Genomic DNA, 17,182 nt, shown 5'->3' on the forward strand with positions numbered 1-17,182 from the left:
ACCGACCTCCACTTGTATGCCACACAGTACCTGCCGGCTATGAGAATGTGAGAAATGATATTTTTTAAAAGACCCGGGATCCCATCTAGGCCAATGTGTAGCACCGCTAAGGTTGGGTTTGGGGAAAGACGGAGACTAGTAACCTCATGGATTAGATTGAACACCTCCTGCCAGAAGTTAGATAACTTAGGCCAAAACCACCACATATGACACAAGGTGCCCCTGTGGTTGCATCCCCTCCAGCACAAAGGTGACATATGTGGGGAAAAAGAAGCCAGTTTAGTAGGGGAGTTGTACCACCGCAGATGAACCTTTTTTAATTGCTCTATGTGATTGAGACATGAAGAGAATTTGTGGATCCATTTTGAGGCCGCAAACCATTCTTGCGACGGAAGCTGAGAGGCTAGATCTTTTTCCCATTTGAGCATATACGGCAATTGTTTGTCCGGTTCCGGGGAGTTTAGCAGGTTATGGATGTATGAAAGGCCTTTGATTTTGCTATTTTGAAAGAATTTTTTAATTGCGGCGTGGTCGGCTGTTGTGGGAACCGGTAGGTGAGGAGCGGACTGAAGGAAGTGACGTATTTGAAAAAACTGGAATAAACTGTGTCGGGGGAGGTTAAATTTAACACACATTTCTGAGTACGGGAGTAGGACGCCTTCTCTATAGAGATCTGCTAGGGTAATTGGACCTCCACGTGTCCAGGCGGCAAGATTCAAATTCGGAATGAAGGCTTCCAGCGATCTAAGGGGAAGGCTGGGACCTAGAGCCTGTGACACTGGCTTGCTCCATAAGGACCAAGCTTTCTTTAGAGCTGCTGTGGTGGGTAGAAGATCGCCAGGGGGCGAAGGGGTTAGGAGCAGGGAGTCTATGAATTGTTTAGGGGAGTGGGCCTGTGCCCAGGTGTACTCAATCTGTAACCATCTCAAGTCTGAATCATTCTTCCACCAATCTCGAGCCGGTTCCAGGATAGCAGCTCTGTGATATGTTAGAATATTAGGAATACCCATTCCTCCACCACTGAACGGGGCATGCATACATCTCAGGGCTATTCTAGGTTTTTTCCCAGCCCATATAAATTTACTCATTAGCGAATGAATTTTGGTGAGATACCGTTGCGGAATTGTTAGGGGCAGGCACCGAAGTAAGTAGATAATTTTTGGGAGACTGATCATTTTAAAAGTCTGCATTCTCGCCACCCAAGAGAGCGGGAGAAGAGAAAGGCGAGTAAGTTCTTTATCCAATGAAGTGTGCAGGGTCAGCAGATTTTTCCGGATCACGGAGTGTAGCGGGGCCAGTATAATACCCAGGTAGGGGATTCCCTCGTCTTCCCATTTGAAAGGGTAAAGATGAGAAAGAGTGGCTCTGGTAGAGGCTGGCAAGAAGAGCGGAAAAATTAAGGACTTGGTAATATTAAGCTTGTAATACGAGACTTGAGCGAAGGAGGATAGGATCTCCATTACGTGTTGTAGGGACACCTCTACATTAGTGCAAGATAAAATCACGTCATCTGCATATAGACTGACCACATGATTTATACTCCCCACTCGAATCCCCGAGATCCGAGGGCATTCACGGATAGTCTGCGCCAGAGGCTCTATAGCAAGGGCATAGATGATAGGGGAGAGCGGACACCCCTGGCGTGTCCCATTGGTTAATTCAAAACTCCGAGATATAAATCCGGATGCCAGAACTTTGGCGTTAGGGTTAGAGTACAGCGCCATTATGGCATTAAGTATGGGGCCTTTGAAACCAAACTTGGCCAGAACAGATTTCAGATATCCCCAGTGCACCCTGTCGAACGCCTTCTCTGCTTCCAGGGACAGGAATACACTGGGGATTTTCCTCCCCTCAGCCACCGCAATCAGATCCAGCATACGTCTCGTCCCATCTTTCGCCTGCCTCCCCCCGCCACAAACCCCACTTGATCCGGGGAAATCAGTGATGGAAGAACTTTATGTATTCTAGCTGAGATTATTTTGGCGTACAATTTTAAGTCGCAGTTTAGGAGGGATATTGGCCTGAAGTTTCCTGGTGAAATAGGGGGTTTTCCTGGTTTTGGCAGGGTAGTTATAATGGCCTCTAGATTATTTGGTGAAATATCTGCTGTGGCTCGCCAAGAGGAGAAAAGTCTCAGGAGGAAAGGAGACAGGGTTTCAGTGAATTGCCTATAATAGGAGTTAGTGAGGCCGTCTGGGCCTGGAGCTGAATTTCTTTTGGCTGTGGTCACCGCCTGGCGAACCTCTTCCAGAGAAAAAGGGGAATTTAGTTGCTCCAGCTGTACTGCAGATAACCGAGGAAGATTAATATTGTTTAAGAAGGAATTAATTGCCGTTTGGGTAGGCTTTGGGGCAGTGGGGTCATTTTTAAGGTTGTAGAGAGACTGGTAAAAGTCAGCGAATGCGTTGGCTATTTCCGTTGGGTTGCGTATTGTGGCATTAGAACCCGTCACGAGGTATTCAATTTTATTTTGCATTTCTCGTTTTTTAACCCTCCTGGCTAGTAAGGCACCCGCCCTGTCACCCATCACATAGTACCGCTGTTTGAGGGATCTTAAGTTTTTCTCATAGTCTGCCATCAACACCTGGCGGAGCTGTGTTCTTAGTTTCCTGAGTTCATCAGATGTCGACAAGTTTGGGGCAGATTTATTGTGGGCTTCCAAAAGTACTATGTGGGACAGTAGAGCTTTGTAAGTTGCCTGACGCCTCCTCTTCTCCCTAGTGGCAATTTTGATGAATGACCCCCTAATATAGGCCTTGTGTGCAGACCAAAGCGTTTCCTCTGTCACCTCCTTGTTATCATTAAAGTTAAAAAACTCTGCGAGGTCGGCCTGCAACTCCTCAGAGATTTGTCTACAGGCTAGGAGGGAGTCATTCATGCGCCACCGGGCAAAAACAGGCGCGCGGTTTTGCTCCTGAACTGTCAGGTATATGGGGGCGTGGTCCGACCAAGCTATAAGTCCAATTTTTGAATCTGAGCAATCCATAATAAGTGAGCTATCAACCAGAAAGTAGTCCAATCTGCTGTAAGAGGTGAACCGAGGCGAGAAGAATGTGTAGTCCCTCTCATTTGCATGTTGGTATCTCCATATATCATGGAGATGCCTTTCTGAAATTATTGTGCTCATCTCCTTCCTCTTTACAGCAGTATTGGAGCAATCCAGAGTGCTGGACATTACCATGTTAAAATCCCCGCAGATTATTTGCTTACCCTCTTTAACGGATGAAAGCTTGGAAAGAAACCTCCGCAAAAAGCTGATCTGACCAGAGTTGGGGGCGTAAACGGTTGCAATAGTATACTTAGATCCATTTATGGAGCAATTAATAATGGCGTATCTACCGTCAGGGTCTAAATGTTGTGAATGTAGTGTGAACGCAACAGTATTTTTTACACAAATGAATACTCCAGCCTTTTTTTTTTTCCACAAGCCAGCAGTATGAAAGGAAATTTAGCATTATTTAACCTGTGCGAGTCCCCTTGGAGGAGATGAGACTCCTGACCACATATTACATCACATTTGGATTTAACCACTTCCCGCCAAAACATGGATCTCTTGGCTGGCGAGTTCAGACCCCTAACATTTATAGACATACAGTTCAGTACCATTGTACATGAAAAAAAAGTCTCTTGCCTAGAGCTGCAGGGGGAAAAGGAAGGTTAGGCAGGAAAGAGATAACACTAACAATATTGACATCACTAACATTACTGATGTAGGGAGCATCAGTCCACAAAGAAAAAAGCCCAAAAAAGGGGCCTGCGGTATGGTGGAAATTTACCGCCATGGGGGTTCAGGGTCCTGGTTGAACAGAACCAGCGGACCTTAAAAGTAGCAACTAAGTCTCAGCCGCGACTCAAACATATCACATAACTCACACGACGGACCAATCTTCATTCACTTTATCCTGTTGGGATGATCCTGTAGCTCTTGGAGATCTGGCCGGGAGATTTGCCAAGTTCCATGAGGATAGGAGCTTTGCCAACTGCTGTGGGGAATGGCAGGCGTGGGTATTTCCTGCTCGGAAAAGCAGGATCTTTACAGGGAAACCCCATCTATAGGATATAGCTTCATCCCTGAGAACTTTGGTATAAGGAGCAAATTCCCTCCTTTTTGCCAGGGTTCCTGCAGACAGATCTGGAAAAATGGACAGGTGCCGGAATTGCTCAGACAGAGGGGGTCTCTTTCTCAGGGCTTGCAGCAGGGCTTCTTTGGTCTTGTAAAAGTGCAGGCGAGCTAAAGTGTCCCGAGGGACATCAGCACTGAGGGATTTAGGCTTAGGGACTCTGTGTGTTCTGTCCACCAGGAAATCAGTTGCAGTCAGGTCTGGGAGCAGCTCCTGCAGCAAGGAGCCCAGAAAACTCTGCAGCCCCTTGTCTGGTATGGCCTCTGGAATTCCTCTGATTCTTATATTATTTCGGCGGGACCTGTCCTCTAAATCCAAGACCTTGGTATGGAGCTTTTGCACTTGTTCCTCCAGTGCTGCATTGGCATCAATGAGGCTATTGTGTGACTTTGTCAGCTCCCCCATGAGCCGATTTAGGAGTCGAAGTGGCTGGAGCTCAGCAGCTAAGTGACCGGTGCCATTAGCAAGCAGGCCACGCCCCCCCTGTTCTGCATTGTTGATCCTGGGGAAGGCAAAAAACCCCACAGAGTAGAAGCCACTTTTCTCCATAGGGAAAAAAATTCCTTCCGCTAAGCTGGGTCAATCATCTACCTATAATATTCTGTTATTCGTAACCTTCTATACTGTTACTCACAAGAAAATCCTCCATTCCTTTCTTACATTCATTCAGTGAGTTGGCCATCACCACTTCCTCAGGAAGAGAATTCCAGAGCCTCACTGCTCTTACCGTGAAGAACCCTCTTCTATGCTGGTGCAGAAATTGTCTTTCCTCCAAACGAAGAGAATGCCCCCTTGTTCTTGTCACAGTCCTTGGTACAAACAGTTCACTGGAGAGATCTCTGTGTTGCCCTCTGATATACTTGTACATATATATTAAGTCTCCCCTAAGTCTTCTCTTTTCTAGAGTAAATAGACCTAATTTTGATAACCTTTCTGGGTATTGTAGTGAACCAACTCCATTTATCATTTTAGTAGCCTGCCTTTGAACCCTTTCAAGTTCAGTAATGTCTTTCTTCCTCTCTGCAGGGGACTTCACTAATATGCCACCCTGCAGACAGGCTGGAGAATGGGCTCCTGGAACCTTCTTCATACTTTGAGCTACCTGTAGCAAATGGTTAAGGGGGTGTGAGCACCTCCGCTGTTGAGGACAGATCATAGTGCAGTTACTACTCGGACTATCAGACGGGGGATGATGGGACACGTGGAATTGGTCACCCTGCTGGATTAAAGACGCTTTTCTAAGGACCAGTGTCATATTTTCTTGGTGTCAGATTATCCTGTGTCACCCTGAATTTGTTCTCATCTCTACTTGCCCTGTAACACCCCGTCACACCGCACATCACCGGTCTATCATCCCTACACCTGCCCTGTCACACACCCCATCACACCGCACATCACCGGTCCGTCATCCCTACCTGTCCTGTTACACACCCCGTCACACCGCACATCACCGGTCCGTCAACCCTACCTGCCCTGTCACACACCCCATCACGCCGCACATCACCAGTCTGTTATCCCTACACCTGCCCTGTCACACACCCCATCACACCGCACATCACCGGTCTGTCATCCCTACCTGCCCTGTCACACACCTCGTCACACCGCACATCACCGGTCTGTCATCCCTACCTGCCCTGTCACACACCTCGTCACACAGCACATCACCGGTCTGTCATTCCTACCTGTCCTGTCACACACCCCGTCACACCGCACATCACCGGTCCGTCATCCCTACCTGCCCTGTTACACACCCCGTCACACCGCACATCACCGGTCCGTCATCCCTACCTGCCCTGTCACACACCCCGTCACACCGCACATCACCGGTCCGTCATCCCTACCTGCCCTGTCACACACCCAGCCACACCGCACATCACCGGTCCGTCAACCCTACCTGCCCTGTAACACACCGTCACACCGCACATCACCGGTCTGTCATCCCTACACCTGCCTTGTCACACACCCCATCACACCGCACATCACCGGTCTGTCATCCATACACCTGCCCTGTCACACACCCCATCACACCGCACATCACCGGTCCGTCATCCCTACCTGCCCTGTTACACACCCCGTCACACCGCACATCACCTGTCCGTCAACCCTACCTGCCCTGTAACACACCCCGTCACACCGCACATCACCGGTCTGTCATCCCTACACCTGCCTTGTCACACACCCCATCACACCGCACATCACCGGTCCGTCAACCCTACCTGCCCTGTAACACACCCCGTCACAGCGCACATCACCGGTCTGTCATCCCTACACCTGCCTTGTCACACACCCCATCACACCGCACATCACCGGTCTGTCATCCCTACCTGCCCTGTCACACACCTCGTCACACCGCACATCACCGGTCTGTCATCACTACCTGCCCTGTCACACACCTCGTCACACCGCACATCACCGGTCTGTTTGTCTGTCACCCCTACCTGCCCTGTCACACACCCCGTCACACCACACATCACCGGTCCGTCAACCCTACCTGCCCTGTAACACACTCCGTTACACCACACATCACCGGTCCGTCAACCCTACCTGCCCTGTAACACACTCCGTCACATCGTACATCACCAGTCTGTCATCTCTAACTGCCCTGTCACACACCAAATGACATCATACATCACCCGTCTGTCATCCCTACATCATCGGTCTGTCTTCTCTGCCTGCTTTGTCACACACCCCATCACACTGCACATCACTGGTCTGTCGTCCCTGTCTGCTTTGTCACACACCCTGTCACTCCGTATATCACCAGTTTGTCGTCCCTACGTGCCCTGTTAAACACCCTGTCATACCGCATATTGGTCTGTCAACCCTGCCTGCTTTATCACACACCACATCACACCGTACATCAAAAATGTCTAGGAAGGATGGGAAATTTAGAAAAATGAGATTCTCAAAGCACAATCGTTAACAATTCCGAAAAGATGGAAGAATAGGAAGCATTTAAGAAAACCAGAATGGATGAACACAGAAATTAAACACATGCTAAAAAGGAAGAAAGAAATGTTTATCAAATGAGAAGAGGGAGGCATATCTAAAGAAGAATATAATATTGTGTGCAAAACCTGCAGGGCACAAATTAGATTAGCTAAAGCTGACAATGAATTAAGGCTTGCAAGAGACGTCTAAAGCAATAATAAAGGATTTTGGGAATATGTCAAAAGTAAAAGAAAAGTCAAAGATGCTGTAGGATTTTTACAGGATGAAAATGATGAAATGGTAAGACAGGATGTTGAGAAGGCCGAACTTTTAAATTCCTATTTTGCATCTGTTTTCTCTCAGAAAGGAAATGTAGCATCAACTGTTCTTCACTGTCCTATTAAAGGAATAGAAGAATCCAGGATACCTACAAACAGAAAGATATACTTCGCCAACATAAATGAATTCAAGTCTCCAGGTCCAGAAGAAGTACACCCCAGTGTATTGAAGGAGATAGCAAAAGAAATTTTTGAACCACTCTCCATAATCTTTGAAAAGTCTTGGAGAACAGGAGAAGTCCCAGAAGACTGGAGAAGAGCAAATATTGTTCCTATCTTCAAAACGGGGAAGAAGGTGGACCCAGGGAACTATAGGCCGGTGAGTATGACTTCTATACCAGGAAAGAGCTTTGAAAAACTTATTAAACAAAAATATATATATATATATATATATACATCTGTTTGCGCTAGAATATATCCCCTATGTTGGTTAGTAGAATAACATGTATGTCATAAATGCATATAGATGCATATAAAATGCAGAAATATCAATTAAATGTAGAATCATAGAATCGTAGAGTTGGAAGGGACCTCCTGGGCCATCTGGTCCAACCCCCTGCTCAAAGCAGGATTCGCTAAATCATCCCAGTTAGATGTCTGTCCAGCCTCTGTTTGAAGACTTCCATTGAAGGAGAACTCACCACTTCTCGTGGCAGCCTGTTCCACTCATTGATCACTCTGTCAAAAAGTTTTTTCTAATATCTAATCTTGTCTCCTCCCATTCAGCTTCATCCCATTGCTTCTAGTCTTTCCTTGTGCAAATGAGAATAAAGTTGATCCTTCTACAATGTGACAGCCCTTTAGATATTTGTAGACAGCTATTAAGTCTCCTCTTAGTCTTCTCTTTTGCAAACTAAACATTTCCAAATCCTGCAACCTTTCCTCATAAGACAGGGTTTGCAGACCGGTCACCATTCTGGTCGCTCTTTTCTGAACTTGCTCCAGTTTGTTGATGTCTTTTTTAAAATGTGGTGCCCAAAATTGGACACAATATTCCAGATGAGGTTTGACCAAAGAGGAGTAGAGGGAAATAATTACTTCACGTGATCTAGACTGTATGCTTCTGTTAATACATCCTAGAATTGCATTTGCCTTTTTTGCTGCTGCATCACACTGTTGACTCATATTCAGTCTGTGATCTATTAGTATACCCAAGTCTTTTTCACATGTGCTGTCACTTAGCCCTATTCCTCCCATTCTATATATGCTTTTTTCATTTTTATTGCCCAGATGTAGTACTTTGCATTTCTCCCTGTTAAAAACCATTCTGTTAGTTGCTGCCCACTTCTCCAGTTTATTTAAATCTTTTTGAATCCTCTCTCTCTCTTCTCTAGTATTAGCTATCCCTCCTAGCTTTGTGTCATCAGCAAATTTAATCAGTTTACCCTCAATTCCTTCATCTAAATCGTTGATAAAGATGTTGAACAATACAGGGCCCAGGACAGAGCCCTGTGGTACCCCACTTGAGACATTCTTCCAACTGGATGTGCAGCCATTTACAACCACTCTTTGGGTCCGATCACTAAGCCAGTTATGAATCCACCTAACAGTTGCCTTGTCCATTCCATACTTAGTCATTTTTTCAATAAGGATTGTATGAGAGACTTTGTCAAATGCTTTGCTGAAGTCAAGATATACTATATCTACAGCATTTCCTTGATCCACCCAATCAGTGATACCGTCATAGAAGGAAATTAAATTAGTCTGACATGACTTATTAGTTACAAACCCATGCTGACTCTGTCTAATCACTTCATTCTTATCCAGGTATTGACATACATGTTGTTTAATAATTTGTTCAAAGATCTTTCCTGGTATAGAAGTCAGACTCACCGGCCTATAGTTGCCTGGGTCCACCTTCTTCCCCTTTTTGAAGATAGGAACAACATTTGCTCTTCTCCAGTCTTCTGGCACTTCTCCTGTTCTCCAAGAATTTTCAAAGATTATGGAGAGGGGTTCAAAAATTTCTTCTGCTATCTCCTTCAGTACTCTGGGGTGTAATTCATCTGGACCTGGAGACTTGAATTCATTTAGGTTAGCTAAGTGTTTCCTCACTATCTGTTTATAGATATCCTGGATTCTTCTATTCCCTTAATAGGACAGTGAATAACAGTTGATGTTACATTTCCTTTCTGAGAGAAAACAGATGCAAAACAGGAATTTAAAAGTTCAGCCTTCTCAACATCCTGTCTTATCATTTCATCATTTTCATCCTGTAAAAATCCTATAGCATCTTTGACTTTTCTTTTACTTTTGACATATCCCCAAAATCCTTTATTATTGCTTTTGACATCTCTTGCAAGCCTCAATTCATTTTCAGCTTTAGCTAATCTGATTTGTGCCCTGCAGGTTCTGCAGACAGCATTATATTCTTCTTTAGATATGCCTCCCTCTTTCCATTTTATAAACATTTTTTTCTTCCTTTTTAGCATGTGCTTAAGTTCTGTGTTCATCCATCCTGGTTTCCTTAAATGCTTCCTATTCTTCCCTCTTTTCGGAATTGTTAACAACTGTGCTTTGAGAATTTCATTTTTCAAGATTTCCCATCCTTCCTGGACATTTTTGTCTTTAAGGATATCCAGCCATTGGATCCCTCCAATTCTCTTTCTGAATCCCTTAAAATCTGCCTTTCTGAAATCTAACCTTGACGTCTGAGTCTTCACAGGTCTTCCGCCTCTAGTTATCCAAAATTCTCATAGAATTTTCATGAAAGGTCAGAGTCATAGAAAATCAATTGCATATGTAAATAGGAGTTACTGGCACAATGATTACCTCTAAGTGGCGGATGGCAGGAATATCCAGTGTCCAATTTCTAATTTCTTATAGACAAGGCAGTAGAAGCATTGGTGGATATTCCCGGCAAGCTTCACAATAGTTGCAGATGAAAAAACGTGATCTTTCGGAGCGGTGTCCTGTCCGGTAACAGATGCTCCTGTCACTCATATAGTTAACGGTGCGCAAGTATAAATAACTCACGATGAGGACCTGCGGTGTGTGTAAGGCCTGCAGGACCTTGCGTAACGTCGGCAGTCACGTGATGATGTACAGAGCGCGATATGGACCAATTCCAACACGTTTCGGAATACTCTGATTCCTTCGTCAGGGATGGTCCATTAGATGGTAGAGCTGCCTTTTATCTCTAAGGTGCATCATGTGATAAGAGAATAGTCAGTAAAAGCAAACATTTCGACTTCACTGTTGAGGACCTTTGGTATTAAAGTGTCCAACTCGAAGATCCACCTGCACTCTGCATAGGACATCTGTATGATGAAGTCCCCTTTTCTCCAATTTCTTCTAACAATTTGGAGACCTGTAATTGTTGTATCATGGGATGAACCCCAATGATAGTCTAAATAATGTTTGCAAAGTGGATGACTAACAAATTTGTTTTTGATGTTTCTCAAATGTTCGCCGATTCTAGTGTTAAGTGGGTGTTTGGTACATCCCACATAAAATTTGCCACAAGGGCATTTTAATGAGTAAATGACTCCCGGAGTAGTTCATGTAATTGAATCCTTGATGCTGAATTCTGTGTTGCCATTGGAGATGTTATATTGCTTTCGTGTTTGTAGTGCTTTGCATGTCTTGAGCTTAAGACATGGATAAAAAGTCAGGTCAGTTTTCTAAGTGATGAAAAGGAGGTTTCATTGAGGGGTTAAGGGCTGTTGGAGCTATTAAATTCCCCAGATTTTTAGCTTTTCTGTATGTGAATTTGCGGTGAGCTGGTAGTTTTTCTCCTATTGCTTTGTCCTCTTTTAAAATTCCCCATTGTTTACCTACAATTTTCCGTAAAATATGAGTGTTAGCGTTGAATTGGGTAATGATGGGGAGGTCTTCTATAATGATAGAGTCTGTAATTTTATTAGTTTTATTTTGGAGTAGATGACTGGAGAAGAGCAAATGTTGTTCCTATCTTCAAAAGGGGAAGAAGGTGGACCCAGGCAACTATAGGCCGGTGAGTCTGACTTCTATACCAGGAAAGATCTTTGAACAAATTATTAAACAACATGTCTGTACATAAATCAATAGTAACAACAAATCGGCGCTACGCTTTACATATATCACACACAAGCAGCAAGTTTTAAGGACAAAACCACTCGATTTGTCCAATATAATAAACCATAAAAAGCAAAGCTATAAAAACTCGCGCTGTAGTGTATAACTAAGGGTTAAATTCCACCAAACCAGTTTTTATATGCCAAGACTAATGTCTCAAACTAGACTGAGATAAAGGATGTGTTACCTTTCAGGCACGCACTGGCATAATGGCGCTGGAATTCCAAGAACGGTGTTTAGCAGACAGGGAGTCAGAAGGTCCTTCTCATGAAAATTCCAGTGAGATAAAATTAACAATCTTGGATCAAAGGTGAGCAAGGTGTTGAAAGAAGGCGTAGTCCCGGCCGGTGACTATCGTCTATCTGTGGATCTGTAACAGCCGTCTGCATAGAGTACAGAGGCCGGGTTAGGAAAGCCTGCAAGGTGCAGAGATGCTGCAGGACCTTGCGTGACGTCACAGACACGTGATTAATCACGTGACAGGCTAAGGAGCACTACAGAGCGCTCAGGGGGCTAGATTGCTAATCCTACGCGTTTCAGAATCTCGGATTCCATCCTCAGGGATAGCCCCATACAGCACAGATCCTCCTTATATACAGTCATATGTAAAAGTTTGGGCACCCCTATTAATGTTAACCTTTTTTCTTTATAACAATTTTGTTTTTTGCAACAGCTATTTCAGTTTCATATATCTAATAACTGATGGACTCAGTTATATTTCTGGATTCAAATGAGGTTTATTGTACTAACAGAAAATGTGCAATCTGCATTTAAACAAAATTTCACCGGTGCAAAAGTATAGGCACCCTTATCATTTTCTTGATTTGAACACTCCTAACTACTTTTTACTGACTTCCTGAAGCACTAAATTGGTTTTGTAACCTCATTGAGCTTTGAACTTCATAGCCAGGTGTATCAAATCATGAGAAAAGGTATTTAAGGTGGCCACTTGCAAGTAGTTCTCCTATTTGATTCTCCTATGAAGAGTGGCATCATGGGCTCCTCAAAACAACTCTCAAATGATCTGAAAACAAAGATTATTCAACATAGCTTTTCAGGGGAAGGATACAAAAAGTTGTCTCAGAGATTTAACCTGTCAGTTTCCACTGTGAGGAACATAGTAAGGAAATGGAAGAACACAGGTACAGTTCTTGTTAAGCCCAGAAGTGGCAGGCCAAGAAAAATATCAGAAAGGCAGAGAAGAAGAATGGTGAGAACAGTCAAGGACAATCCACAGACCACCTCCAAAGACCTGCAGCATCATCTTGCTGCAGATGGTGTCACTGTGCATCGGTCAACAATACAGCGCACGTTGCACAAGGAGAAGCTGTATGGGAGAGTGATGAGAAAGAAGCCGTTTCTGCAAGCACGCCACAAACAGAGTCGCCTGAGGTCTGCAAAAGCACATTGGGACAAGCCAGTTACATTTTGGAAGAAGGTCCTGTGGACTGATGAAACAAAGATTGAGTTGTTTGGTCATACAAAAAGGCGTTATGTATGCGCTGTATTGTTGACCGATGTACAGTGACACCATCTGCAGCAAGATGAAGCTGCAGGTCTTTGGAGGTGGTCTGTGGATTGTCCTTGACTGTTCTCACCATTCTTCTTGGCCTGCCACTTCTGGGCTTAACAAGAACTGTACCTGTGTTCTTCCATTTCCTTACTATGTTCCTCACAGTGGAAACTGACAGGTTAAATTTCTGAGACAACTTTTTGTATCCTTCCCCTGAAAAGCTATGTGGAATAATCTTTGTTTTCAGATCATTTGAGAGTTGTTTTGAGGAGCCCATGATGCCACTCTTCATAGGAGAATCAAATAGGAGAACTACTTGCAAGTGGCCACCTTAAATACCTTTTCTCATGATTTGATACATCTGGCTATGAAGATCAAAGCTCAATGAGGTTACAAAACCAATTTAGTGCTTCAGGAAGTCAGTAAAAAGTAGTTAGGAGTGTTCAAATCAAGAAAATGATAAGGGTGCCCATACTTTTGCACCGGTGAAATTTTGTTTAAATGCAGATTGCACATTTTCTGTTAGTACAATAAACCTCATTTGAACCCAGAAATATAACTGAGTCCATCAGTTATTAGATATATGAAACTGAAATACCTGTTGCAAAAACCAAAATTGTTATAAAGAAAAAAGGTTAACATTAATAGGGGTGCCCAAACTTTTACATATGACTGTATCCTGCATCACCTTGGAAGAAAAAAAAAAAACAAAAAAAAAAACTTTATACATTAAAAGCAAATAGTTCGATCTCACTGTTCAGACCATTCGGGATCAAAGTGTCCAGTTCAAATATCCATCGGCACTCTTCTCTGGACATCTGGTGTAAGAAATTGCCTTTCCTCCAACTTTTGTTAACCACTTTAATCCCAGTAAATTTAGTATCCTTTATTGAGCCTCCATGATGTAACAGAAAATGGTTAGAAAGGGGGTGACCTGTGTATTTTTTGCAAATATTCCACAAATGTTCTCCAATCCTAACATGTAGCGGACGTTTAGTAACTAAACATTGGAGGATATTGAAGAATGACAAAGTCATTGGGGAAGCATTGCCAGCACATCCTAGGTTCATTTTTAGAAGAGCTAATAATTTGGGCAACATAATAGCTCCCTCTATTTTAAATCCCACAATGACTTCAAGCCTCCATTTGCAACAACATCCACATGGTTTCCTTCCTTGTAGAAAATGTACTCCCTGTAAGAAATTAGGTATGAGAAAACAGTTTTCTATTTCCAACGGATCTACAGAAGTGGTGATTAAGGACTTTATTACGTGTGATACAAAGGGTGTGATATATTGTATTACATGCCCCTGTGAAAAGTTGTATATAGGACCCACTAAACGTCCGCTACATGTTAGGATTGGAGAACATTTGCGGAATATTTGCAAAAAATACACAGGTCACCCCCTAACCCTTAGTTATACACTACAGCGCGAGTTTTTATAGCTTTGCTTAACATGTATGTACATACCTGGATAAGAATGAAGTGATTAACCAGAGTCAGCATGGGCTTGTAACTAATAAGTCATGTCAAACTAACTTAATTACTTTCTGTGACAGAATCACTGACTGGGCGGATCAGGGAAATGCTGTAGATATAGTATATCTTGGCTTTAGAAAACCATTTGACAAAATATCCCACACCATCCTTATTGAAAAAATGACTAAGTATGGAATGGACAAGGCAACGGTTAGGTGAATTCATAACTGGCTTAGTGATCGGACCCAAAGGGTGGTCGTAAATGACTGCACATCCAGTTGGAAGGTGGTCTCAAGTGGGGTACCACAGGGCTCTGTTCTGGGCCCTGTATTGTTCAAGATCTTTATCAATGATTTAGATGATGGAATTGAAGGTAAACTGATTAAATTTGCTGATGACACAAAGTTAGGAGGGATAGCTAATACTAGAGAAGAGAGAGGATTCAAAAAGATATAAATAAACTGGAGAAGTGGGCAGCAACTAACAGAATGGTTTTTAACAGGGAAAAATGCAAAGTACTACATCTGGGCAATACAAATTAAAAAGGATATACAGGATGGGAGGAATAGGGCTAAGCAACAGCACATTTGAAAAAGACTTGGGTATACTAATATATCATAAACTAAAAATGAGTCAACAGTGTGATGCAGCAGCAAAAAAGGCAAATGCAATTCTAGGATGTATTAACAGAAGCATACAGTCTAGATCACGTGAAGTCATTATTGCCCTCTACTCCTCTTTGGTCTGACCTCATCTGCAATACTGTGTCCTGTTTTGGGCACCAAATTTAAAAAAAGACATCATCAACAAACTGGAGCAAGTTCAGAGAAGAGCGACCAGAATGGTGACCGGTCTGCAAACCCTGTCTTATGAGGAAAGGTTACAAGATTTGTGAATGTTTAGCTTGCAAAAAAGGAGACTGAGAGGAGACTTAATAGCTGTCTACAAATATCTCAAGGGCTGTCACATTGTAGAAGGATCATCTTTATTCTCATTTGCACAAGGAAAGACTAGAAGCAATGGTATGAAACTGAAAGGGAGAAGACACAGGTTAGATATTAGAAAAAACTTTTTGACGGTAAGGGTGATCAATGAGTGGAACAGGCTGCCACGAGAGGTGGTGATTTCTCTTTCAATGGAAGTTTTAAAACTGAGGCTGGACTGACATTTGTGTGGGATGATTTAGTGAATCCTGGTTTGAGCAGGGGGTTGGACAAGATGACCTAGGAGGTCCCTTCCAACTCTACCATTCTATGATTCATCGGTCTGTCGCCTTTGCCTGCTTTGTCACACACCGTCAATTATAGGTAAATTAGCTGATATGACATTTAGGTTATTTCTGTACACTTAGCTCAGGGTAGATGGTAGCGCCATATATAGAGAGAGGTGCTATGTGAGACATATAAATAAACCACGTGACACATGGAGAGGGGAGTCGCTTGGCTCATTACTCACTTCATTCATTAGAAGAGGCTACGTGCAACAGAGGAGATGTGCTCGCTTGATACATTCACTCATGGATAAAGGCCTGACACACCTGTTCCTATTCAGCCATGATATTGACACAGACGCAAACTAAACTACCATTCAAAATCCAGGAAAAGATGGATGAACTTCCACTAATGCGATAATAATGGACAATATCGTTATAAGGTAAATATTTCACATAATTTATGTTTTACTGCAATAATTATTTTTGGTGAACAATCCAATAAACCACTACATTTTTTATAAGAATTATCGTGACACTTTCTTTGGAGTATCACACCTGGTAAGAAGTCCTGAATAAACAAATATATAAAATAAGTATATTTAACACTACATCACTTGTCTATCATCACTGCCCCTGTCACACCATACATCACTGGTCCTCTGTCCCTGCCTGCTCTGTCACACACCCAGTCACACCGTACATCACTGGTCCACTGTCTATGCCTGCTATGTCACACACCCAGTCACACCGTACATCACTGGTCCTCTGTCCCTGCCTGCTATGTCACACACCCAGTCACACCATACATCACTGGTCCTCTGTCCCTGCCTGCTATGTCACACACCCAGTCACACCGTACATCACTGGTCCTCTGTCCCTGCCTGCTATGTCACACACCCAGTCACACCGTACATCACTGGTCCACTCTCTATGCCTGCTATGTCACACACCCAGTCACACCGTACATCACTGGTCCTCTGTCCCTGCCTGCTATGTCACACACCCAGTCACACCGTACATCACTGGTCCTCTGTCCCTGCCTGCTATGTCACACACCCAGTCACACCGTACATCACTGGTCCACTGTCTATGCCTGCTATGTCACACACCCAGTCACACCGTACATCACTGGTCCACTGTCTATGCCTGCTATGTCACACACCCAGTCACACCGTACATCACTGGTCCACTGTCTATGCCTGCTATGTCACACACCCAGTCACACCGTACATCACTGGTCCTCTGTCCCTGCCTGCTCCGTGACACCATACATCACTGATCTGTGACTGTGTGTACGAAAGAGCAGGAAGGGACACCAGGCCGAAGATCAATCCAACAGGATTTATTGAGACAGGGAGCATAGAACATAAAATATCAATAGCGTCTCTTGGAGTCCATAATGAGTCCACACAAAGGGAGAAGATCCGGGGGCGCCACCCGGCAATCCGACGCCAGGAAAATAGAAATAATCCTTGGGTGAATTCAAAGGATCCAGCAGATGAGGTACACAACACAGTCCCACATGGCAGC

General features: G+C 43.8%; 1 protein-coding gene across 3 annotated transcripts in view; it reads right to left on the reverse strand.

Moving 5' to 3' along the window:
* INPP5F (inositol polyphosphate-5-phosphatase F) overlaps nucleotides 1-17,182 on the reverse strand; it is a 248,256-nt gene that overhangs the window by 26,112 nt on the left and 204,962 nt on the right. The gene's annotated exons all lie outside the window — the stretch shown is intronic.

This window comes from Dendrobates tinctorius, unplaced genomic scaffold (assembly GCF_039654945.1).
Source record: "Dendrobates tinctorius isolate UK_male_01 unplaced genomic scaffold, ASM3965494v1 ptg000443l, whole genome shotgun sequence".
NCBI classification, from domain to species: Eukaryota; Metazoa; Chordata; class Amphibia; order Anura; family Dendrobatidae; genus Dendrobates; species Dendrobates tinctorius.